The 24,033-nt window shown below is 43.8% G+C and overlaps 1 long non-coding RNA gene across 6 annotated transcripts; it reads right to left on the bottom strand.

Moving 5' to 3' along the window:
• Window positions 1-983: 983 nt before the first annotated feature.
• Window positions 984-8,238, bottom strand: LOC124661325. 6 transcript variants are annotated; one of them, XR_006990147.1, is made up of 13 exons: window positions 8,044-8,238; window positions 7,704-7,842; window positions 7,432-7,590; window positions 7,295-7,359; window positions 7,010-7,180; window positions 6,771-6,874; window positions 5,797-6,610; window positions 3,553-5,533; window positions 2,174-2,318; window positions 2,015-2,090; window positions 1,627-1,812; window positions 1,416-1,479; window positions 984-1,335 (listed from the first exon to the last, which is right to left on the bottom strand). It is a non-coding gene; the product is annotated as an uncharacterized LOC124661325 (long non-coding RNA). The 6 variants fall into 6 exon arrangements; XR_006990143.1 differs by having other exon boundaries at window positions 984-1,299; XR_006990144.1 differs by having other exon boundaries at window positions 984-1,299; window positions 2,191-2,318.
• Between the last annotated feature and the right edge of the window lie 15,795 nt (window positions 8,239-24,033).

The raw sequence follows: 24,033 nt of genomic DNA, 5'->3' as shown, positions 1-24,033 counted from the left end.
TCATCTCTGCCATTTTTACTCACATTAAAAATGAACTTAAAGATGGGAATACTAATGGATGTATATTGGACAATCAAGTAAGAGGATCAACGAATCGAGAAATTCACTAACAGAAAAGGTGGAGCGACGTAGCCTAACTCCAACATAAAGACACCCATGGAAAAATTGGGGAGGATGTAGGACACACTTGCCTATGAATTGGAGCTTCCCGTCGCGTGTCGACTCTCTGGTGAGATCTGGACAAGATACAATCGGCGTGGACCTCAAGGGCCGCTGCGAAAACCCTCCTTGGCTCACACCAGAGTAGAGCAATGTCGTGCGGATATTTTCATGGCTTCTACATGTCAACTTCGGTGGTGTTTGCTCCAACCAGAGTAGAGCAATGTCTTCCTTGGAAGGACTTGGGCGGTCGGTCTTTGGAGCATCAACACATTATGAAGAGCAGTGTCTCCCCTGCTATTACCCAGCCGTCGCCACCAACTCCACACCCCACCTAAACCGCACTGATACGGTCGTGTGTTCCCAAGGCCGAGGTCTAGCACAAACGAGGCGAACCACCATACACAAGGCATGGGACAAGGAGGATGCCTGAAATACAATTATTCGAGTTCACTGGAACGTATGAAATAATAACAATGAATCCAAGGTAATGACCCTTTCTAGTATCTCTTTTGAACAAGGCGGGCGTTGGGAGAAGCTCAAGTTAGCATCTTGACATCAGCTGTGATCGTAGTCGCTCGACAAGCACCGCTTCCAAAGCCGCGCTTGTGGTCTTGAACTCCACTCCCGCGGTCCCACCGCCTGCCAGGCTGCTGCACAGCCAGCGGTATCACCTCGCCCCGCTTCAATTGCGCCGGCGCCGGTCTCTTACCTACCCCAAAAAATTACACTACAATTTAAATGCAAGTAATCGAAAAGAACATAAACAGTCTAGTAAAATCTGGATTATGATCTCAAGACAAACACAAATAAAAGGTGGACGATGTAGAAGCTAATAATACCATATGTAAATATTCATTTTTGCACCATGATCATCTTTGATAAGAAGCACATATCAAGTATAGTATTTATTCTCCAGTAAAGATGCATCGGGTTCATCACTAAGAAGCACATAACAAACACACATATGTACATAATTTAGGTTTCCGAATTAATGGAAACCTGAGGACACTAAAATTAAATTGCAGTACAACAGATGCAGAAATATCAAATCAAAGTTTAGGGAGGATGATTACAAGAGACTGGCCATACAATTCACGCTCCTTTCCAACCTCTCCAGCTATTGCAGCAATAAGTGACCTGAAGAACTGAGGATGAAATGACCTGTATATACCTCTAAGAATGCGGAATAAAAAGTAGAGCATATGACAATACCAAGGAGAGAGGGAAAACAAATGTGAGTAGGATAAGTATACCTGCGCCACGGTCATAACCGTCACTGAGGCAGCCTGATCAAACATGTGATGGACATGTTGTATGCTGCAAACCCACAATACAGAATGTCATAACTCCAGAAAATAAATCCTCCACAAGACCATAATTAACCAAAAGCATTCACAAATGGCCTGATATTCTATCAAATTAATCAAATATAACCAAGAAGGGTTCACGAATGGAGAGGCATACACACACAATTGTCGACAGTCGCAACCACCGGCACCTGTGCGGAGAAGCATCACTGCGGCAACCAGTACAATGACTGTGATGCTGAAATCTGGTGTACTGTGATGCTGAAATCTGGTGTACTGACCCTATCTCCTGCAGCTACAATCCTCACAGAAGACCTGCCTCCGCTAGAAAAAACGGGACAACCTGAAAGGCAAATATAGGGAGATGAACATGATGGACACAATCCCAACAGAAGAAATGTTTCGTTTGCCCCGGTTGCAGTGTTTCGGCATTAGTACAAAAAAAGGTGAGAAGAGATTGTAATTAAGCACACAGAAATAGCGACCCAATAATTATTCTAGCACATTAAGAACAACACAGATATCCACATCAAAGACACGTTTACCTCAAGTCATGTAGATGGGCAGCAGCACGTGGATACACAAATCTCATCCAAAAAGGGCATGCAATACTCCAGTGCCCTACAGGAAAATAGAGTGTAAACAACAGACGATATACGACTTCGTATACAAGGCGCTCACCAGAAGGAAAAAAGAAGCCGCACCAGCACAAGGTGCTCACCGGAAGGAAAAAAGAAGAAGCCGCACCGGCACTCGCCAAGACGACGCTTGCCAAGCCACAACCAACAAGCTGCACCTGTTGGTGCCTCGACAGACACCATCCTCCACCACCCGAGGCTACCGATGGACCTGAATATACATGGTAGAAACAATATAAATAGAAAGTGTTTCTCTTAAAAAGTTCATGAGTAATAACATTATTAAGCAAATCCTGAAACTGAAATAATTCACTAAATAAAATCAAGACATCTACACTTAAGCTATACTGGAAATTCTATGGATAGTCACATAACAGCTATGCAATTTTACAGGCACTATCTACTCTGCAGCCCGCATCTATATTGTTACAGAAAATTAAAATAATGTCATATATCATAATCTTAAAAAGGTAAAGCAAACACTTTTTTTTACACTAATCTAACCAAAATATGAATAAGTGCCTTCTTCGTTATCTGTATATCAAATCTACATCCCTAAATCCAGAGGGCAGAATCCCCGGATAAAAAAAGGAGAGATCCATACTTTCATATTTTGTTTCTTACATTCAGAACACACGACCATATTAAGAAAATGCTACATTAGGGGACCTGCTCCTAGACGTGGAACGCACCGGCTACCGGCTTGCCTAATGCAAGCATAACAACTCAATCTATCGGAGGTGACCAAACTATCTCACTCGTATGTCGTTTACCAGGAACAAAACAGGAACCAATAATGCTATACTAATCTAACGTTAACAGCAAATGGAAGGATTCGGTAGTTCATTTTGATTCTACCGAGTGATGAATGATCAAAATGGGAGGAAATTTATAGTTTCAGTAACTCCATCTCAGCCTATTTGTCCCGCTTTATCCCTACTTGAGGTAGTATTATCATTCTCATGCCCCATAACATGAAAATGTTCCAAAATGCTTCTTAACTACATTCTATGAACAAATAATACTGGGGTGCTTGATTTTGCATTGTGATGATAAAGATAAATAAAAGGCGAAGAAAGATTCAATGCAGCTGGAAGAACTGAGACTTAATGTAGCTAAAAACAACAAATAAATAAATGCATGCTCCCAAACAACCTTTTCTTAAAATTTTGAGACCATTCCCATTTGAAATTTCTGAAGGCCAAACCGTAAATACTAACCATATGGCAAGTGGTTTAGCTGGTTTAAAGTGTTCTTATGCATGACACATTAATAATAGGCATGATACTATGATCTAGCACATTAATAATATCCATTTATAGAAATATGAGAATATCCATCAGATGCTATCCATGAACCTAGAAGAATAAGATACAATAAGTACCTATAATCTATAAAACAAATGACTCATATTATATTTAATGAATGAACCTTTAAATCATTACCTTATGGATGAACCTGCAAAACAGATAAAAATTTGCACTGTGCATCTCTCGACTTCAGGCCAAAGTCGACATTATGTGGGGAGCCTCCTTTAAGCAAATCTGAATTTTATATGTGGTATCCTGACTACAGGAGAAGGAATCCTCTAACATGAATACCTGAATCGAACATAGTATTCTGTCCTTATTGATTGCAGCCTTTAATTCACAATATCAACAGGAAAACTGAAAAGTTAGAACAACATCATAATTTGGATTCTAGGTATTCACCCACTCCCGAATTAGACTTTGCAACCATGACGTGCTTGTCAATTGCAGCATGAACTACTATGCTCTTACCCCATTTTGCACCTCCTAAATCAGAGTGCTTGAGCCCCTATTTTTTGCATTTCGTTCTCTATTTTTGCTCCTAATGCACAAACATAAACTGAAAGAAATATTGAAAGCTTCAGCCCATACACTGATCTCACATAGAGGATGTAATAAAGAAACACAATAAAAGGCACGGACCTACTTCTCAGTATACACAGATGAAATCCTCTAACAATGAAATAATTCCAAGTTCAACTGCAAGGCATTGTCCAATGTCAGGAACGTCTTGCAGATTTACACTATACATTCTACACTTCGTTGCTTTCAATATGTCTCTGTCTCTAACAAACTAAACCTTCATGTTACAGCAACAATACAGTAGTTAGGCATGAAGGTTTAGTTATGTTATGTGCAGTTTTTCTATGTGCGGAAGAAAGACTCTCACATTGATTCTGAACTTATGTTTATTTCTTTCATTCCAACTGTTTTTGGTCATAAGAAACTACTGTAGAATGCACTGCAGAAATTTGTGGTTGGAGCTTACTGAAAATATTTGTTCTAACCTACAACATGTGCAACCTCTTTAAATCTTCTTTCGAAGGCTAAAGCTTCAGCAACATGGCTCCCAGATGTCGACCGGTACAATGCATCTTAGCCACCTCGCGTGCCTCTCTTCCTACCCTGCCACCACCGCAACTGTTCTAGCAGCACGGAGAAGCTCTGCGCCCTGGCGTGGCCAAAGTCGCAACCAGTCCCTATCCCCACGACTACACTGGCTAGCTGCGCATCAGGACCATCCCCACGCGCACGGTCTGATACAGACATCATTTGAAGCTCTCAAATAATTCAAAAGAATGACAGGGCATCAAAACTAAACATTTGCAGTTAGCCGGTTACCAACAAAAACTTCTATGGCCAGTAGCTGCACAGGTTAATATGCCATTACATTAAACAGAGCTAACAAGTTAATTTACCATCAGTTGTAGGCATGCCAGATTTATCAAAAGAAATCTACCACATAAATTTATCACACAAATTAGGAGGTATCTAACAAGTTAATCACAAAACTGGAGACATCGCGGTTTTTTACATACATAATTCAACCATGGCAAGAGAATAACACGGAAGGGTAACGAGGTGTGGAGGAGCAATTCAGCGAGGAGGAAGGGAGGAAGACATGAGGAAAAAAAAGAGAAACGCAACGCACATGATGGTACTGGCAACTCGCTGCAGAGGCCAGTTTGTTCGATTTGGCACAATCGATATAATGGATTTTCTTTGTTTGCTCTACTGAATGCAATATATCCTGCTAGCTATAAAATTTTCCTAATTTCAATCGGAACAAGAAGTTGAACGGAGGAAAAGAGTAGTGACAACTATTAACCAACCAAAAGGGGATTGAAGGCCTCAAATCAGAGCAAAAAAGAGACTGGAAATGCAACCAAAAATATATTGAAGGGCAGAAAAACTTTAACGAAAATAGGGCTGCTCTTTTAACTGCCCACTAAAACTGGATGACATAATCTCTAGTTAGACCTGAGCCAAAAATGAGGTTCTTTTCTTACCTACCCCTGTCAGGCACATACCATATTGCAAAGCAGTGACCTCCATATTGCAAAGCTGACTGAAGGCATGGGAATCATTAACGAATCAATCGACATATAAGGTGAATCTTGTAACCACATGCAAGAAGAAGCAACAAACATATTATTAAGCATTAACACAAAATGAAAATGAACAGTTAGTTCAATCAATCGAGAAATCAGCCGACAAAATGAAATCTTAATCATAGAAATCATGGGTGCATATAATAAATAGATTACAACTATATCAGTCTAAAGCATAAAACATCCGCTTAAAATTTCAGAAGACTGAAAAAATCGCAGGACATTATGGGAAGATGGGGTGGGCATAAGAAGACAGGAAGAAACTAACCTGTAGGTGCTGGCTCCACCCCTAGCGGTAAATACAATATTAGCACCAGCCTTGAAAAAAAACCATTCTGAGAGCACTCATTCAGATACACCTAGAACCATTCTGATTTGATCTCCATACATAGTTACCTAGAAAGGACGAGGACAAAAACTACTTGTCAGATACCTTTGAGCAGGCGCATACAGAAGGGAGAAGCTCTCCTGCAGTACAACGTTTGTTCAGATTTAGGTTCATATATATTATTAGTATCCCTACAAAATTACAACATGGAAACTGGAGCTGGAAATTACAATATGATCTTTCTAACATTGAAAAAAGCTACTCCCTCCGTCTATTAATAGATGTCAGGAGATTCGTTTAAATTCGGATGCATCTATACACTAAAAAAGTGTCTACATACATCCGAATTTAGAAAAAGTTTTGACATCTAAAAATGGACAGAGGTAGTAAAAAAATTAAGAATTCAATTGTAACGGTCAATACTAAACCTGGTTACTTCATTTATACTTTTATGTGCCACCAACATATTATGTAACCAACTTTTTCAAACATCATTGTATCACCAATATAACATTTATTGAGGATTTCACGAGATGAATAAAATAAATACATGACTGAATGTACCAGAATTATTGTCTCTGTAGTAAAGATTACTCAAAAAAGATGTAAAATCCAATTGTATGAAGTTAAATGTTAGTTAAGATGGCATTTGTGTAAGAAAGATCACTGGAAAAAATCTTTAATTCAACTACATGGAGAAGTTTTGAGTGAATTGTACATGAAGACAACTGCAGTTCCTTCAAATTTGTGAGATCTGCGGAAAGATAAGTGCAACTCAGATTTGCAGGGAGATGATATGTGGTATGGGTTCTTTACATTTTGGTCATTTAAAATTCCTTTTTACTCACAGATTGGGTATATGCTTGACAAGCACCATACAATATACGAAAGCAGAGAATACACGAATTGATTACCTTCTCTACCTGTCGAAGCTGTTGAAATCTGGGCGACCACCGTGAGCTCACGCCCTCTGATCTTCACCATTGCCTACTCCCTCACCCTGCAAGGCTCCACCATACTGACAGCATTGAAGCCACAATGTAGCATGAGGGAGGAGGGCGGAGATCAATAAATGGTAGCCAAGTAAACATAATGGGAAAAATGATTCCATAATGAAATAAATAATCTACTTTCGGAGGAGGGATAATTGTACCTGTGGTAATATTTTGTGAGCAAAACAAGCACTTTCTTTCCTGCAACTCAGCATCAGTAGTAATATTTTCCAAATCACATTCACTGTCTATATTTACAGATACTCCACCCTCTGCAACTAAAACAAGATCTTCCAATGTCTTCCGTTTCCATTAATTATGCACTTGATATTCTGAATGCAAAATTAACATAGTTAGTTAATTTCCCGCAGGAATTTTTATCAACTATAGCACAATTAATTACTGCATTATCAAGGGTTAACAAATAAGACAGATGGACTACATACATGTGCATAATGTCTGGAAGCAATGTAGACAAATCCCAAATTCTCCGTAGTTTCTATGAAAGCCCCTGCAGAAAATAAAGTAGTAAGCACTTGATAGAAGTTTAATAATTATACTGATGTACATTCAAATATCATACCACATGTTTTTCCAGCGATAGCCGCCTTCCTTATCCTCATCCTCCAAATGACACCCCTCTTCCCCGCTAGCAACCGCCAACAAAATCTGGATATCCAGTGCAGGCCAGCTTCCGCAGTCCTATCCGCAGTAACCTTAGGTCGACACTGCTCTTTTACTCCTAGAAATAATATGGTTCGTCAATGGTTGTCACTCTGAAATATAAAAAACACTGAAGAACACAAATGTACACCAAGTAGATCATGCAAAGCTTCAGAGTTTGTCGAAGTAAACCTTTAGTGATAGGTGGACCAAAATTTGACCGTTGCACTTCAAGGCAAGTGCATAAATCTGCAGGTGTGTGGCTCTCAAATATTAAAAAATTGGATACACTTTCCCTCGTCACTTTCTGCAAGTGCATATAATCTACTTTCTGCAAGTGCATATAGCCTAATGAAACTTCCAACAACAAAAACCCACATCTAAAATTAGACAAAAAGAAAAGGAAAGCTGGATTGCAATTTCACACTAAATTAGTAAAAGCACTCTGCAAGTGAATATTTTTCTTCCCCTTCACGTCACATCCAAATCATGGCCAGAGAAATCGATGTCATGAAAAGAAGAGGGCACGTACCATCGGCACAAGGTGGCCAAGAAATCTGGGCCGACGTGAGCGCGCTGTGTTGGGTTAGCAGCCTTGGTCCCCGCCAAGGGCTTTAACAGAGGGCGACCAGAGAAGAGACACGGGGAGGGTGCCGTCGGTGGGCCGCTGCCTTCGCTGTCCACCACAACACCACTGATGCGCGGGAGGGAGAAGGTGGGGAGGAGACGGAGTAGGGGCACACGCTCCACCAGGACTTCCTAGCTCACCAAAAGACATGTACAAATTAGCACACTACATGGAATGTCTCAGATTTTACCAACAAAGATCGACCATGGCAAGAAAAATAAGAGAGAGGAAGGCAAAGAGATGTTGGGAGAAATTGTGAGAGGAACCAGGAGGAGAAGAAAATCTACCATCCCTGCGACGCGAGATGCGACCCCCACCCCAATCCGCCCTGGCCTGGCCGCCGCCGCCAGCTGCTGCTACGGCGCCCTCGCCTGGTCGCCGAATCGTGGCCCCGACCCCGACGGCCCGGCCGCGCTCCTGCGGCGCCTCCTCCCGACCCCGACGGCCCGGCCGCGCTCCTGCGGCGCCTCCTCTCGCACGCCGCCGTGGCCGTCCCGTACGGCTCCGCCTGCTCGCCGGTCGGTGAGGTCGACCTCGGGGCGAACCTTTTGAGCCGTCTGCACCGGCTCGTGGAGTGGGGGAGAGGAGGCGGCGGCGAATTTGGGTGAGAGACGGTGGGGATTGGATGAGGAAGAGTGAAGGGGATTCACCGATCTAGGTTTTACTGCTGGCCGCGCGCGTACACAAACAAAGGCTGCTGCTACGCAAACGAGCTGTCCTCGCTGCCTCTCGCTGCCGGCTCCACACCTGGTTGGGCCCAATTGTCATGCACTCATATCCAGAAACGGCCGGTGACAAAATAATTACTACAATGGACGGTTGTGGTAGAAAGCGGGATGGTCATATTACTGTGCATGGTGAAACCAACGAACCAGATTGTTTTGCCCCTTTTGGATGCCCTGGTTGGCCGGGTAGACTAGGAACATTTATAGAAGGAATAGATGAATATTATATTAGAAGAAACCAATTATAACCCGAAGAAAACCAATCCAGTGAGCCGAGGAAAATAAATCCACCGAGCCGAATAAGATAAATCCACTAAGTCGAGAAAAATAAATCCACCAAGCCGAAAAAAATAATTCCACTACGCTGGAGAAGATAATTCTACTAAGCCGGAGAAGATCAATCCACTGAGTAATCGAGTGCATTTACAGTAACGATGTAATAGCGCATCTCCAAAGGTTAATTGTGTTTATTGCAAGGATGTAATGACACAGCCCCCAAGTATTTGGGTGTGAAGATAAATAATAATTAACTTTTGGAAGAGGAACACTTAGCTTTTTATCGGGCGCGGCGTAGTCGATGTGGAGGTAAGTCGTCCGGCAGACACAGTCGAAGCGGTCGATGTAGTAGATGTGGCGGATCCTCGATGAATGAGCCCCCAAGGGTGGCTCATACACAATGACTCGGTCCATGGTGACGGAGTCCATGATGATGAAGTGCATCACCCTGTGCGCAGAAAAATAGACAAAACCCGAGACAAGTGCACGTATATTTGTCCGCAATACAGGAAAAATATATCTTAAAAATAATCAGATAAATAGCACATGAAGAGTTGATGCCGCAGCGACGCGGATGGTGTCGGTATGGCAATATTCGTAGTTCATGGCGATGTCTGTTCCTTCGAACCCGATGGCGATATTGGTTTCTCCGAAGTCGATGGCGAAGGAATTGCCCGCGGTTGAAATCGTTAGCGGCCACGGCGAAGTCGAAGTATTGTTTCCTGCTGTCCGCCCTACCTGATGACTCGGCGATGTTGTAGACTTGCGTAAAATACGTTGTCTCTTTGCCTTCTTCATATGTACGTAAGTATGCAGGAGCTAGCACACTTAGACAGTCTTTTGATCGATCTCTTTTTCTATCCTCACGTGAAGTACTAGCTAGCACATGATTGATTAATCCAGTGTCTTCACTTTTCGGGATGGTCGGATTCTCACGCGTACACTGCCCGCGAGTTGCCGAGCGCCACAGCATAGGATAATCACGTCAAAGTAGACAAGCTATCTTTCAATGATCTGGATTGGATCTTCTGCACGCCCAGGCGAAGAGATGATGTAGAGCCCGGGGCGTTGGCTTGGTTGGTTCTCGCAACGAGGCGCGGCAGCGCAGGCGACCGCAGGTTTGCGCCTTCTTTCCGAGCACCGCTCGCAATATTGGATCTTGGCTTTTACTGATCTTCTAATCTCGTTGATGACGATTTCTCTGGATCTCGCCCGGATGACAAAGTCGCCGCGATCCTCACGGTCGGCGTCAATTGACGAGGGATCACCTCGTCAATGCCTACGTATTGTAGACTTGGGTTTCGGGAGAGAGCGACGATGGAGATTCCGGGAGCGAGATTAGGCACACGACGTACCCAGCTTCGGGTCCCCTCGGTGAAGGATCCCTGCGTGCTGCTAGCAATCCAGTATATGATCATATGTATGTTGATGTCTACGGGTGCTTCTATTCTTGTAGACAGTGTTGGGCCTCCAAGAGCAGAGGTTTGTAGAACAGCAGCAAGTTTCCCTTAAGTGGATCACCCAAGGTTTATCGATCTCAGGGAGGAAGAGGTCAAAGATATCCCTCTCATGCAACCCCGCAACCACAAAGCAAGAAGTCTCTTGTGTCCCCAACACACCTAATAGGTGCACTAGTTCGGCGAAGAGATAGTGAAATACGGGTGGTATGAATAAGTAGTAGCAACGGCACCGTAAAAGTGCTTTGCCTAGGACAAGAAACAAGCAGTAGTAACGCAGCAGTAGTAACGCAACAAAACAGTAAACAAGCAGCGATAGCAGTATTTAGGAACAAGGCCTAGGGAATAGACTTTCACTAGTGGACACTCTCAACATTGATCACATAACAGAATAGATAAATGCATACTCTACACTCTTGTTGGATGATGAACACATTGCGTAGGATTACACGAACCCTCAATGCCGGAGTTAACAAGCTTCACAATTCAATGTTCATATTTAAATAACCTTAGAGTGCATGAAAGATCAATAAGACTAAACCAAGTACTAACATAGTATGCACACTGTCACCTTCACACTATGTAGGAGGAATAGATCACATTAATACCATCATAGCAATAGTTAACTTCATAATCTACAAGAGATCATAATCATAGCATACACCAAGTACTAACACGGATGCACACACTGTCACCATTACACCGTGTAGGAGGAATAAAACTACTTTAATAACATTGCTAGAGTAGCACATAGATAAATTGTGATACAAACACATTGCAATCATAAAGAGATATAAATAAGCACTTCACTATGCCATTCATAACAGTGAATAAGTATTCTGTGAAATATAGCCTAAGAGATCCACACGGTGCACACACTGTCACCTTTACACACGTGGGACAAGGAGTCTCCGGAGATCACATAAGTAAAACTCACTTGACTAGCATAGTGACATCTAGATTACAAGCATCATCATATGAATCTCAATCATGTAAGGCAGCTCATGAGATTATTGTATTGAAGTACATAGGAGAGAGATGAACCACATAGCTACCGGTACAGCCCCGAGCCTCGATGGAGAACTACTCCCTCCTCATGGGAGCAAGCAGCGGTGATGAAGATGGCGGTGGAGATGGCAGCGGTGTCGATGGAGAAGCCTTCCGGGGCACTTCCCCGTCCGCGGCGTGCCGAACGAGACTCCTGTCCCCCGCATCTTGGCTTCGCGATGGCGGCGGCTCCGGAAGGTTTTCCGTATCGTGGTTTTTCGCAATAGGGTTTTCGCGACGGAGGCTTTAAATAGGCGGAAGGGCAGCCTCGGAGGGGGCCTGGGGGGCCCACACCATAGGGCGGCGCGGCCCCCCTCCGGCCGCGCCGGGTGTGGTGTGGGGCCCCCGTGGCTTCCCTCGGCGGCTCTCGAGTGTTCCGGAAGGCTCCGGGAAAAATAGGACCCCGGGTCTTGATTTCGTCCAATTCCGAGAATATTTCGTTACTAGGATTTCTGAAACCAAAAACAGCAGAAAACAGAACCGGCACTTCGGCATCTTGTTAATAGGTTAGTTCCGTAAAATGCACGAATATGACATAAAGTGTGCATAAAACATGTAGATAACATCAATAATGTGGCATGGAACATAAGAAATTATCGATACGTCGGAGACGTATCAAGCATCCCCAAGCTTAGTTCTCGCTCGTCCCGAGCAGGTAAAACGATAACAAAGATAATTTCGAAGTGACATGCCATCATAACCTTGATCATACTATTTGTAAACATATGTAGTGGATGTAGCGATCAAAACAATGGTAATGACATGAGTAAACAAGTGAATCATAAAGCAAAGACTTTTCATGAATAGTACTTCAAGACAAGCATCAATAAGTCTTGCATAAGAGTTAACTCATAAAGCAATAAATCAAAGTAAAGGCATTGAAGCAACACGAAGGAAGATTAAGTTTCAGCGGTTGCTTTCAACTTGTAACATGTATATCTCATGGATAATTGTCAACATAGAGTAATATAACAAGTACAATATGCAAGTATGTAGGAATCAATGCACAGCTTCACACAAGTGTTTGCTTATTGAGGTGGAGAGAGATAGGTGAACCGACTCAACATAAAAGTAAAAAAGAATGGTCCTTCAAAGAGGAAAGCATCGATTGCTATATTTGTGCTAGAGCTTTTATTTTGAAAACATGAAACAATTTTGTCAACGGTAGTAATAAAGCATATGAGTTATGTAAATTATATCTTACAAGTTGCAAGTCTCATGCATAGTATACTAATAGTGCCCGCACCTTTTCCTAATTAGCTTGGACTACCGGATCTTTGCAATACACATGTTTTAACCAAGTGTCACAATGGGGTACCTCCATGCCGCCTGTACAAAGGTCTAAGGAGAAAGCTCGCATTTTGGATTTCTCGCTTTTGATTATTCTCAACTTAGACATCCATACCGGGACAACATGGACAACAGATAATGGACTCCTCTTTAATGCATAAGCATGTGGCAACAATTAGTATTATCATATGAGATTGAGGATATATGTCCAAAACTGAAACTTCCACCATGGATCATGGCTTTAGTTAGCGGCCCAATGTTCTTCTCTAACAATATGTATGCTCCAACCATTAAGGTGGTAGATATCTCTTACTTCGTGACAAGACGGACATGCATAGCAACTCACATGATATTCAACAAAGAATAGTTGATGGCGTCCCCGTAAGCATGGTTATCGCACAACAAGCAACTTAATAAGAGATAAAGTGCATAAGTACATATTCAATACCACAATAGTTTTTAAGCTATTTGTCCCATGAGCTATATATTGCAAAGGTGAATGATGGAATTTTAAAGGTAGCACTCAAGAAATTTACTTTGGAATGGCGGATAAATACCATGTAGTAGGTAGGTATGGTGGACACAATTGGCATAGTGGTTGGCTCAAGGATTTTGGATGCATGAGAAGTATTCCCTCTCGATACAAGGTTTAGGCTAGCAAGGTTATTTGAAACAAACACAAGGATGAACGGTGCAGCAAAACTCACATAAAAGACATATTGTAAACATTATAAGACTCTGCACCGTCTTCCTTGTTGTTCAAAACTCAATACTAGATATTATCTAGACTCTAGAGAAACCAAATATGCAAACCAAATTTTAGCATGCTCTATGTATTTCTTCATTAATAGGTGCAAAGTATATGATGCAAGAGTTTAAACATGAGCACAACAATTGCCAAGTATCACATTATCCAAGACATTTTACCAATTACTACATGTAACATTTTCCGTTTCCAACCATATAACAATTAACGAAGCAGTTTCAACCTTCGCCATGAAAATTAAAAGCTAAGAACACATGTGTTCATACGAACCAGCGGAGCGTGTCTCTCTCCCACACAAGCATTTATTCAAACAAAAACAAAAACAAGAAACATACAGACGCTCCAAGTAAAGTACATAAGATGTGACCGAATAAAAATATAGTTTCAAGAGAAGGAACCTGATAATTTTGTCGATGAAGAAGGGGATGCCTTGGGCATCCCCAAGCTTAGATGCTTGAGTCTTCTTGAAATATGCAGGGATGAACCACCGGGGCATCCCCAAGCTTAGATCTTTTCACTCTCCTTGATCATATTGCATCATACTCCTCTCTTGATCCTTGAAAACTTCCTCCACACCAAACTCGAAACAACTCATTAGAGGGTTAGTGCACAATAAAAATTAACATGTTCAGAGGTGACACAATCATTCTTAACACTTCTGGACATTGCATAAAGCTACTGGACATTAATGGATCAAAGAAATTCATCCAACATAGCAAAAGAGGCAATGCGAAATAAAAAGCAGAATCTGTCAAAACAGAACAGTCCGTAAAGATGGATTTTATTAGGGCACCAGACTTGCTCAAATGAAAATTCCCAAATTTAATGAAAGTTGCGTACATATCTGAGGATCATGCACATAAATTGGCTTAATTTTCTGAGCTACCTACAGGGAGGTAGACCCAGATTCGTGACAGCAAAGAAATATGGAACTGCGCAGTAATCCAAATCTAGTACTTACTTTACTATCAAAGACTTTACTTGGCACAACAAAACTCAAAACTAAGATAAGGAGAGGTTGCTACAGTAGTAAACAACTCCCAAGACTCAAATATAAAACAAAGTAATGTAGCAAAATAACACATGGGTTATCTCCCAAGAAGTTCTTTCTTTATAGCCATTAAGATGGGCTCAGCAGTTTTAATGATGCACTCGCAAGAAATAGTATTTGAAGCAAAAGAGAGCATCAAGAGGCAAATTCAAAACACATTTAAGTCTAACATGCTTCCTATGCATAGGAATCTTGTAAATAAACAAGTTCATGAGGAGCAAAGTAACAAGCATAGGAAGATAAAACAAGTGTAGCTTCAAAAATTTCAGCACATAGAGAGGTGTTTTAGTAACATGAAAATTTCTACAACCATATTTTCCTCTCTCATAATAAATTTCAGTAGTTTCATGAGCAAACTCAACAATATAACTATCACATAAAGCATTCTTATCATGAGTCTCATGCATAAAATTATTACTCTCCACATAAGCATAATCAATTTTATTAGGAATAGTGGGAGCAAATTCAACAAAGTAGCTATCATTATTATTCTCATCAAGTGTAGGAGGCATAGTATAATCACAATAAAATTTACTCTCCATAGTAGGTGGCACCAAAAGACCAATATCATTATAATCATCATAAATAGGAGGCAAAGTATCATCAAAGAAAATTTTCTCCTCAATGCTTGGGGGACTAAAGATATCATGAAAACAAGCTTCCCCAAGCTTAGAAGTTTCTATATTATTATCAACAATGGTGTTCAAAGCGTTCATACTAATATTACTACCAGCATGCAAATAAGATTCCATAGGTTTTTTAATTTTCGCATCAAACAATCCATGTTTTAAATCAGGAAATAGAATAAGAAGCTCATTGTTGTCCATTATGCCAAACTAGTGTAAACAAGAAACAAAAAGATGCAATTGCAGGATCTAAAGGAAATAGCTTCGAGCACAAACACAATGGCGCCGTAAAAGTACTCGTTACCTGGAACCGGAGTATGAGTGCCTTTTTACCTTTCCTCCCCGGCAACGGCGCCGTAAAAGTGCTTGATGTCTACGGGTGCTTCTATTCTTGTAGACAGTGTTGGGCCTCCAAGAGCGAGAGGTTTGTAGAACAGACAGCAAGTTTCCCTTAAGTGGATCACCCAAGGTTTATCGATCTCGGGGAGGAAGAGGTCAAAGATATCCCTCTCATGCAACCCCGCAACCACAAAGCAAGAAGTCTCTTGTGTCCCCAACACACCTAATAGGTGCACTAGTTCGGCGAAGAGATAGTGAAATACAGGTGGTATGAATAAGTAGTAGCAACGGCACCAGAAAAGTGCTTTGCCCAGGACAGGAAACAAGCAGTAGTAATGCAGCAGTAGTAACGCAGTAAAAACAAGAAACAAGCAGCGATAGCGATATTTAGGAACAAGGCCTAGGGAATAGACTTTCACTAGTGGACACTCTCAACATTGATCACATAACGGAATAGATAAATGCATACTCTACACTCTTGTTGGATGATGAACACATTGCGTAGGATTACACGAACCCTCAATGCCGGAGTTAACAAGCTCCACAATTCAATGTTCATATTTAAATAACCTTAGAGTGCATGAAAGATCAATAAGACTAAACCAAGTACTAACATAGTATGCACACTGTCACCTTCACACTATGTAGGAGGAATAGATCACATTAATACCATCATAGCAATAGTTAACTTCATAATCTACAAGAGATCATAATCATAGCATACACCAAGTACTAACACGGATGCACACACTCGTCACCATTACACCGTGTAGGAGGAATAAAACTACTTTAATAACATTGCTAGAGTAGCACATAGATAAATTGTGATACAAACACATTGCAATCATAAAGAGATATAAATAAGCACTTCACTATGCCATTCATAACAGTGAATAAGTATTCCGTGAAATATAGCCTAAGAGACCCACACGGTGCACATACTCGTCACCTTTACACACGTGGGACAAGGAGTCTCCGGAGATCACATAAGTAAAACTCACTTGACTAGCATAGTGACATCTAGATTACAAGCATCATCATATGAATCTCAATCATGTAAGGCAGCTCATGAGATTATTGTATTGAAGTACATAGGAGAGAGATGAACCACATAGCTACCGGTACAGCACCGAGCCTCGATGGAGAACTACTCCCTCCTCATGGGAGCAGCAGCGGTGATGAAGATGGCGGTGGAGATGGCAGCGGTGTCGATGGAGAAGCCTTCCGGGGGCACTTCCCCGTTCCGGCGGCGTGCCGGAACAGAGACTCCTATCCCCCAGATCTTGGCTTCGCGATGGCGGCGGCTCTGGAAGGTTTTCCGTATCGTGGTTTTTCGCAATAGGGTTTTCGCGACGGAGGCTTTAAATAGGCGGAAGGGCAGCCTCGGAGGGGGCTCGGGGGCCCACACCATAGGGCGGCGCGGCCCCCTCTCGGCCGCGCCGGTGTGTGGTGTGGGGCCCCCGTGGCTTCCCTCCGGTGGCTCTCGGGTGTTCCGGAAGGCTCCGGGAAAAATAGGACCCCGGGTCTTGATTTCGTCCAATTCCGAGAATATTTCGTTACTAGGATTTCTGAAACCAAAAACAGCAGAAAACAGGAACCGGCACTTCGGCATCTTGTTAATAGGTTAGTTCCAGAAAATGCACGAATATGACATAAAGTGTGCATAAAACATGTAGATAACATCAATAATGTGGCATGGAACATAAGAAATTATCGATACGTCGGAGACGTATCATATGTTTCGTCTCTCCTCTCTCGGGTACCCTGGCTGGCTTTATATATGCAACCAGCCTAAGGTTTTACAAGAGTCCTAGTCGACTACTTCTTCGGGTTGCCTTGTTGGGCCTTCTCCATATTGGGCCGAGCCGAGCCAGGTATACTAATAATGGGTACCCGAAAGGTATACTCATGTCAGACGTACAGGTAAAAAACGATAGCACGCAGAAGTAGTAAACCCCACCTACTGAACGAAAAAGCAAACAGACAAACACTAGCTCAACGAAAAAGAAGCCTAGACTGCGCGGCGCCACCGGCACCGCCCATATACCTACCAAAACAGACCAAGATAAATTTACCGGTGCACAACTACAATACCAGTTGATGCACAAGTACCAGCGATATAGGAGCACAAGTACAGGAGACTAAGCTACACAAGTATAAGACCAAATGCCCGCAAGTACCGAAGATACATACGCAGAAGTATCAGTCACAAAGGACCGCAAGTACCGGCCAGAAACGGCTGGACGCACAGGTACTAAACGATAGCACGCAGATGTGCCAAACCACCCACCGAACAAGCACCGGAAAACAAAACAAAAAAACCTAAACTAGTCCATGTACGTTGTGTGCATCTTCTTAAGGCAGACAAACACTAGCGCAACCGAAAAAGAAACCTACAGTGCGCGGCGCCGCCCATATATCTGCCAAAACAGACTAAGAGAAATTTACCGGTGCACAAGTACTAGAGATATAGGAGCACAACAAGAGACTAAGCTACACAAGTACAAGACCAAATGTCACGCAAGTATCGCAAGTATCGAAGATAGACACGAAGAAGTACCAGTCACAAAGGACCGCAAGTACCGGCCAGAAATGGCTGGACGCACAGATACTGAACGATAGCATGCAGAAGTACCAAACCACCTACTGAACAAGCACTGGAAAACAAAAAGAACCCTAAACTAGTCCAGGTACGCTATATGCAGTTTCTCACTTCCGCAACTAGACCAAACAGGACAACAGTGAGTCCAAGAGAAACCAAACAAACAATCGGCGTCGTCGCACTTGCATGTCATCACTACAGTCTAACCGAGCGGCGTCTCCGGCGCCGCTACATCGACAAGCAAACAGACCAAGAGAAACCAACATAATTTACATGCATGTCCCGAGGAGACGTGTAACCAAGGGGCGCCAGGTGCCGCTAAGTCGATATCAAACAGACCAACAGAAACTACACGAAAAAGCAAGCAGCCAAACACTAGCGCAACCAAAAAGAAACCTAGACTGCGCGGCGCCGCCCATATACCTACCAAAACAGACCAAGAGAAATTTATCGGTGCACTACTATAATACCTGTCGGTGCACAAGTACCAGAGATATAGGAGCAGAAATATAGAAGACTAAGCTACACAAGTACGAGACCAAATGCCACATAAGTACCGAAAACAAACACGAAGAAGTACCAGACACAAAGGACCGCAAGTACCGTCCAGAAACGGCTGAACGCACAAGTACTAAACGATAGCATGCAGAAGTACTAAACCACCTACTGAAAAAGCACCGGAAAACAAAACAAAAAAAACCTAAACTAGTTCAGGTATGTTGTGTGCCACAACTAGACCAAATAGGACAACGAAGAGTCCAAGAGAAACCACACGAACCACCGGCGTCGTCGCACTTGCATGTCATCAGGAGACGTGTAACCGAGCGGCGCCTCCGACGCTGCTAAATCGACGGGAAAAAATACCAAGAAAAGCTAGAGAATGTAGACGCATGTCATAACGAGACGTGTAACCGAGCGGCGCCTCCGGTGCCGTTAAATCGACGGGAAAAAGACCAAGAAAACCTAGAGAATGTAGATGCATGTCATCAAGAGATGTGTAACCAAGCGGCGCCGATCGATGGAAACAAGCCAAAAAAAAAACCTAGAGAATACAGATGCATGTCCTCAGAAGATGCGTAACCGAGCGGCGCCTCCGGCGCTGCTAAATCGATGGAAAAATGACCAAGAAAACCTCGAGAAAACCAATGGCGTCGCCCATGCGGCGCCATTACTGAAAGAAAACGCACATGCATGCGCCTTCCGCACATTAGATTTCCAATTAAAAGTGCTAGCTCCCTCCCATTAATTTCCCAGAAAACTCACTGCCCGAAAAAACAAAGGGAAAAAGCAGATTCAATCTACTCGCACCTAAGGGGAAAAAATCTAACAAACCCTAAGTAAGCAGAAAGTCGCGACGACGCTTACCGCTAGAGAAGGAAAAACGTCCAGAAAGAACAGGTCAACGACATCAACGGAGAAGAAGGGAAAACAACACCGCTGACGACGAGACGACGAGCAGAAACTACCCACGAAGAAACGAGATGAACAACGAGGATGACTAAGGGGAAAACGGGGATAAAGCCAAAACCGATTCGGGTCGCCCTAGATCCGTTAAGTGCACCGCGGGCCCGTTACGGGAAGGAGGACGGTTCACCGGGATTTTCTGCGCCCCATGTTCAACCACGTGTCGCGCGTGAAGCATCATGTTTCCCTTCGCAGAGGTTGGCCGTTTTCTAGATTTTTCGATGACATCTATTAAAATAAAGATATATTTAAAACGGACGAAAAATAAGGGAGAAAACTTCTAGTACTAGTACTGATAGGTAAATAAAATAGATATATCTTTTTTTTCTCTATACACCGGTTTCTACAGCAATGACTGTTGCAAATTGTTCTGTCCGAAGTCCAAACCGACTCGAGGGCCTAACCTACTAGGTTTTGTACCGATGAAACAGTATAGAAACATAATTACAGTTGCTAGGTTTTGTCTAACTCCGAACCTCCCTCTTATTAATCGAGAGATCATATCCGTTACGAACTACTCCCTATATATGCAAATTAAAGCCAGAGGTACGATTTCGATTCAAACGACAGGCTAGCTGCAAGTACGTACAGACCGATATACGATCGATTACCTCTGGTCACCATGGCCATGGCCACTTCAACGCGGTTGCTGCTCCGCTCCTTCAGGCGGACTCCTCCACCACTACGTCCGCTGGCCTCCCCGTCGCCAGCCGGCCTCCTCCACCGCTCGCCGCTACCATCACCACCAATGCCGCACACACAAGACATGCGACAGAGTATTCATACCCTGCCGAGAGCACTACTGCCAAACATCCGATGGTTCCGAGGAAGATCGCAATATTCGTCGTCCACTGCGGCGCCACCCCGCCGCCGCATCCTCGGGGATATGCTCTCCGCATTCTTCCTCTCCACTGCCGGTGTCGCAGCCCTTTTGTCGACTTGGAAGACATGAAATCGCCGCCTACGACGCCGCATTCCGATGCCGCCACCCTTCTCCGCTGGGATGACGGCAGCAAGGAAAACCCGCCCACGCGGCCGCATGTCGAACGGGAGAAGCGGCGCATGACTGATGCTCTGATCGCTCTTCATCTCCTGTACGTTCTAAATTTTAGCAGAATTCCTTTAGCATCTATCTACTTCAATAAAATTTGCTGATTTTTTGTTTTGTTTTTCTGTTAACCTCGGCCGGTCGAAGGCTTCATGGCGTAGACGTCCTAACAAAAAGAAAGCTTGTTATGTGGACATACAAGGTTTGTTCTGTCGGTTGGTTTGAAATTCCATTACAGTATATATTTCTTTTTTCGAAAAGGATTCCAGCATATATTCTGGTCATTGATTGTCCCCGTCTAACGATGAATGCAACAAACTGTATATTTGCCATGAATCATATTGAAGAACATCGACATGATTAGAAAAGGCCATATTTGGCGTCTGCCCACACCATCTCTTTTTCACGGTGGTATGTTTCACATTACGGTATGTTTTCTCTGTTTATTATAGCTGCCGAGATCACATTTATTCATGAGTACTCTACTGAAATACGAGTGCTAACATCTTATATATATGTACATTTTATTGTAGTTGAATATGCTGTGGTTGGATGATTTTTTTTGAGTACCCGCAGGAGATCTGCGCGTTTTATATTAAGCTTAAGGCAAGAGAAACGCCACCAAAGTTCAGATTACAATCGGCCACCGTTATGCGAGGCACAACAGATAGCCAAAGGGAGGAAAGGAGAGGTTTAACTATCTCGCAGCTGCCCACCCCTACATTGCATCCATGAGTTCCACTCGTCGACGATGACGCTGATAACTCTAGAGGCAGGTGTAAAACGATCGTTGAAAACCCGCTCATTCCTCTCAATCCATACCGATCGAAGAATGAGCATGATGAGCGAATTGGCTTCCTTCCTCCGCGCCGCTGGCAGAGCGTCGACAGCGTTGGGCCACCGATCGAAGAATGAGCATGATGGGCATGCTGGACCATCCTTCGGCCATGGAAGGGGGCTCAGACAGGGGGACCCCCTTTCCCCGCTGCTTTTCGTCATCCTCATGGACGTCCTCGCCGGCATGTTTCGGGTAGCGGAGAGCGCGGGCGTTCTGGCGAGTCTGAATGGCCTTGGCATCAAGCACCGAGTCTCGCTGTACGCGGACGATGTCGTCGTCTTTGCCAAGCCGATTCCCTCCGAGCTCAACGCTGTTCGAGCCATTCTGGAGTGCTTTGGTGGGGCATCCGGGCTGCATGTCAATTTTGACAAAAGCGCGGCGGCTCCGATTCGCTGCGATGACCTACACCTTGCTGCCACGGTCGACGCGCTGGCTTGCCCGGTGAAGCATCTCCCCTGCTCATATCTTGGTCTACCGCTGTCGATCTCTAGACTCCACAAGAGGGACTTGCAAGTTATCCTTGACAAGCTTGCTAGTAAGCTCGCTCACTGGAAGGCGAGGCTGATGTCTAAAGAGGGTAGAGTGGCCTACGTTCAGTTCATCCTCACTTCTTCGGTGGTGTACCACCTCTTGGCGCTCGACCTCGATCCTTGGTTCCTCAAAGCTGTAGACAAGATGAGGAGATCTTTCCTTTGGGCCGGCAGCGACGATTGCCCAGGAGGGAAGTGCACAGTGGCTTGGAACCTGGTGTGCCAACCGAAGAGACTTGGGGGCTTAGGGTTGCACAACCTGAAGCTTCTCAACACTGCGCTTCGAGCCAAGTGGGTGTGGCTTGCTAGGACAGACACCGAGCGGCCTTGGGCTGGGCTCAACCTCACCTCTGCTCCGGACTCCGTCGCCCGTTCAACGCGTCCGTCACGATCTCGGTGGGATCGGGTGCCGCAATCCTTTTCTGGTCTGATCCGTGGATTGGGGGTGTTACAGCACATGCGATTGCTCCGGCTGTCGTCGCGCTCGTCAGACCTCGCCTTGTCTCTCGACGGACGGTGCAGCAAGGGCTGCCTGGCCATGCGTGGGTTCTGGACATCGCTGGGCCCCTATCTGTGGACGCAACCGTCCAATTCTTCCATCTGTGGGATGCTGTTGCAAGGGTGGAAGCTGGCGGAGAGAGAGATGTCTTCCGTTGGAAATGGTCGGCGGACGGAGTCTTCTCCTCCCGATCCGCGTATCGCCTGCTGTTTGAGGGAACGACAGCGCTACCTGGGGCGCCGTATATATGGGACTCGTTTGCGCCCATGAAGTTCCGCCTCCACGCCTGGCTAGCATTGAGACGGAGATGCTGGACTGCGGATCGTCTGATTAGACATGGCATGACAACCAGTGCGATTTGCCGGCTATGCTCTGCCACGGACGAGACGCTCAACCATCTGTCCCTCTCTTGTCCGTTCGCGATGCAAGTGTGGGCTGGAGTCTTTCACAGAGTGCATTCACAGCTCCACCTCCCGGATGCGGAACTGGAGGAACTGTGGTTGGATGATATCGGGTCTTTGATGGAAGAGGTTGCCGGCCCAGGAAGACTTCTAGCTATCTATGTCACTTCGGCAATAGCAGGTGTTTCTTTCACCTTCACATGCAATATACTAGATTTTAATGTCTTATTTTTTTTCATAAATCCTTTTCGAAATTATGTTTATAAATACTTACTCTTCATAATTGGATAACTTGTAACAGGGTCACTAATGAGTTACCGATTTACCACTGGACATTCTGTTGGTGCATCCGATGCTATCTTTGGATTGGTATGCCCATCTATTTTTTTACCCTGGGGTATGCCCATCTATTGCTAAACAGTTTTAGAAATATTTTGCTTTTTGAGCCATACAAAAATGATGTGTACTTTACCCTATAGTGCTTCATAATTCGCTAGGAATATATGGCATTGCTACGAAACTAGCCACTTATAGGATGTCAAGAAAGATTGTGTAGCCCATGTATATGATGCATTGGACATGTTGACAAACTGGCGAGTATTGGGGTTGGTTTTATGTGCGCATTTTATATATTTTATATTTAATGTTAAACATATTCATTATGTTTTGCTAGAAATGAAGCAAATCCATGATATTCTCGTTATGTTTCACCAGCATTTACCTTCATGATCAGGTTGGCGCACAAGGTGTTTACACATGGAGGCGCCGAGAGTCTTTGACATCGTCAAGGAATACTTTCAAGGAAATTAGAGACATGTTTTTATTCAGTCTGGTACCGATTTACATTCTGTCTCATTTTATTTTAATATTTGCCTTTCTTTTTTGCTATTTGCTGCATTCCACATGCAGATCTCATGTGTTTCGATTGATAGGCA

Source organism: Lolium rigidum, chromosome 6 (genome assembly GCF_022539505.1).
Source record: "Lolium rigidum isolate FL_2022 chromosome 6, APGP_CSIRO_Lrig_0.1, whole genome shotgun sequence".
In the NCBI taxonomy this organism is placed as follows: Eukaryota; Viridiplantae; Streptophyta; class Magnoliopsida; order Poales; family Poaceae; genus Lolium; species Lolium rigidum.
The sequence above is the reverse complement of the archived record's forward strand: the minus strand, read 5'-3'. Positions and strand labels throughout refer to the sequence as shown.